At 33.0% G+C, this 3,264-nt stretch overlaps 1 non-coding gene across 1 annotated transcript; it reads right to left on the bottom strand.

Annotated features, from left to right (window-relative positions):
* Window positions 1-2,778: 2,778 nt before the first annotated feature.
* On the bottom strand, window positions 2,779-2,879 carry LOC114325471 (U6atac minor spliceosomal RNA). The gene has a single exon (XR_003651680.1). It is a non-coding gene; the product is annotated as a U6atac minor spliceosomal RNA (small nuclear RNA).
* Window positions 2,880-3,264: the final 385 nt, after the last annotated feature.

Genomic DNA, 3,264 nt, shown 5'->3' with positions numbered 1-3,264 from the left:
AAACATTTTCGGACTACATGAATTTGGTTAAATTATCTTAAAATTATCTGAGGAATCTCCTGTCCTCGTTTGTCGGTAGAGTTTCTGGACACCCTGTAGAAGGTATGCAGCCAACTACAGGGTTTACCCTTTTTAAAGTTTTATACTTATTTATGGCATTGATTGATTGCTTGCTTCTGTTGGTAGATCAAGTTTTATCGCTTTTTGGACTTGTGTGGTTATTGGCTTCAGACCACGGCTTAGATGTTGATAATGTGTGTTAAAGTAGCTAAAGTAGTTAAAGTAGCCATCATGTTCTTTAAGCAGCTGCGTGGACTATCCATCCCACGATGATGGCATCGTCGACGATGCCATCCAGTCAAGGAAATTTAGGAAAGTTTTAAGAAAAAACGGAAATTTAGTATTTATTCCAAAAAATAGAATAGAAACTCTGTCTTAGAGAGACATCAAAATGGATTAACTTCCTAGCCATTTATTTTTCAAAATTGAACAACTATTAGGTGGGAGGTGGTAAGGATAAAGTAAAATAGAATTATTATTAAAATAAGAAAGTTTTTTATTAAATTCCCTCATGCTCCATAGCTTTGGAGAGAAATAAGGTTATGTAGAAAAAAATATTATTAAAAACTTATCAAAAAAGGGCTTATGACACTAGGTTAGTTCTAGCAGTAATAGGTACTCACCCCAGGAGATTACGGTCGGAAATAAATGAAAATACCAGGCTAAACGTGTACTGAAGTAGTCACAAAAATTATATAAAAAAACACGCTATGCCATGTTGAGGGGAAGACTGACTTTCCTTTGTTGAAAGGGGTTGTCAGTTGTCATCTAAATGAATTGTGACACTGAAGCATAGAACACAGTATGTCTATGATCAAATTAGCTGTTCTGTTAAAATAGTCAAAATACTTGGCCTACAGAAAAAAAAGGGAGAGGGCGCCAACTATTTTTTAAAGAAAAAAAATAGTAAAAGGTTAAGGAATTAATACATTAATAAACAAATTGGAATAAAATAATTATTTAAAAATAAATTAACAGATGTAACGTTTATAACGTTACAAATATTTTGTTGATTACTTCATTCATAGAGATTCTGACCAATAGAAAGCTACAGAAATAAGAATTAGAGCGATAATTTTTTTCGATAATTTTCCGTCGTCAAGTATTACGTCAGATGCCCATCGTTGCTACTCAAAAATACACTGAAATTACTGACAATTAATGTTTAACAACTTGTCACAGAGGACACCAAGAAACAGGTTTAGCGAATATTTAGATGAAGATATCAATAAAATATTAGTTAAAATTACTTAAAAACACAGTTTTAATCATGAAATAATCTTACCGAATTACTCTCGAGCTCTTAAAAATGATCGATTTGTTTTGCCCTCGTGACACTTTTACATAATTTTGTTACAAACGTGCTACAAATTAAAACTATCAAAGTATTTTTTGTCAAACTTTTATTTTTGTATATTTTATAATAATTTTATCAATATCGAAGCAATTTGCTCTTAATTGCTTGCATGTCCAATTTTTTTTCTAATTAAATTTATCCGTACTATTACCGTAGGAGTTAAAATGAATGTTTCAATTCCATATGGCTCCGCGTGTTGAATTAAATTTCATTAACTTAGTTAAATGCATCCAACATCATCCATATTGCACTTGAATATATTAAAATTTATTTAAATTAATGCGCCGGGCGAGCAAGAGGAATTTTTATTTGGGCTCGTTATAAAGTCAAATGAAATTTGGTGTTTTATTTGTAATGGGTAAAGTTTGATGGTATGGACGGAGGGTGGAAAGGTTTGAAGATGGAACGTGCTACAAATTAAACGAGTTACATTTAAATATTGTAAAATTATTCAGCTCGTTCCGTTTTGCGTCGAAACATGTGTTACTGCTGGTAAGGTAAAGTAGGGACCAATTACCATTTGTTTAAACATGATGAGGATAAAATATAAGCACAGAATATTATATACTTCCCTGCTTCTGTAATTGTTTATTAACCCCAATTTAAGAGAATAATCATAATGCAAAGTTATCTTGAAAACCGTAATGGTCTGTCCTAAATAATCTCTTTATTTTTCTGTCTATTTTAAGTGTCCTTTTGTGATTTTATTTGTTTGGCAAATAGTTATAAAGATTCTTAAGCTGGGATCTAACGAAACTTGGCGTGGCACGATCGGAGAAATAACAAATATGTAACAGAAAAAAATAAAAACTAACGACGGGAATTAACGCAACGTGAAATATAGTGTTATTTCCCTCAAAATTTGTGATTCACATTTCTTGGACTTGCTCCGAACCCTCTATTTATTGAGGGCGTGAATCAGCGCGAAGTCTCCCATCGTTGGTCGGTAAATGAACAGGGTTCAAATTTACTGTGGAGTGGTCTAACGACGTTGTATTGGAATTTTTATCATTGCATGAATTAACCAACTTAATAATATTTCTTACAACAACACTGGTGTTGTACCCTCGATACTCGAGTGGAAGCGTTCCATAGAAATGTTCCGTGGGACTAATTTTAGAGTAATATGGTCTCTTTTCTTTTCACTTTTATTAATTTTCTATGTGAACTGGCGAAGGGTGCGACGCCACATTCCATGAGATTCCGTCATTACGTTGTGGCCTCTTTGGCTTTCTTCTGCACGGTTGATTGGATTTGTTAAAATTTTATTTTAACTACATTGGCCATCTAAATTGCAGTTTGAACGGATGAATTTTCCAAACTAATTTTGCAAGGAATTTTTAGAGGCGCTGAGGCTCAGGAAAAAAACATTTCTGGTTAAGGAATGTTAGCTAACGAATGAATGAAGGCTTTAAGGAACTTGTCAAGGAGACTGCTAAACTTCTGTCGTTTCATACAACACATAATGTTAGAGACTGGTGTAACATCAAAGTGATTTCGAAGAACCATATGGCACTCTACAAATAGCTAATATCGTGTTATTGTCAGTCTGTCTATCCGAAAATCCTCTTGAAAGAAAATCCTCTTGATCCAAGAAAATATTCTACTGAATTTGAGATCAATAAGTTAAAGATAATTCCGAATAGACAGGAAGTAAGATTTTAGCATTGACAGTCGTTAGATTTTCAGCAAAGACTTTCGTCATGTCCAAGTATTCTGTAGGGTCTTTCGATACTGTATTCTATCAGTTTATCCTTCAACTACTTTATTATACACACTAGAACTGAAAGACTTCTAACTTTTTTGTAGCATGCAAATCTAAAAAACAATTAGAACATATTTAATAC

This window comes from Diabrotica virgifera, chromosome 1 (assembly GCF_917563875.1).
Source record: "Diabrotica virgifera virgifera chromosome 1, PGI_DIABVI_V3a".
In the NCBI taxonomy this organism is placed as follows: domain Eukaryota; kingdom Metazoa; phylum Arthropoda; class Insecta; order Coleoptera; family Chrysomelidae; genus Diabrotica; species Diabrotica virgifera.
Note: the sequence above shows the minus strand (reverse complement) of the source record. Positions and strands in the feature narration are given on the sequence as shown.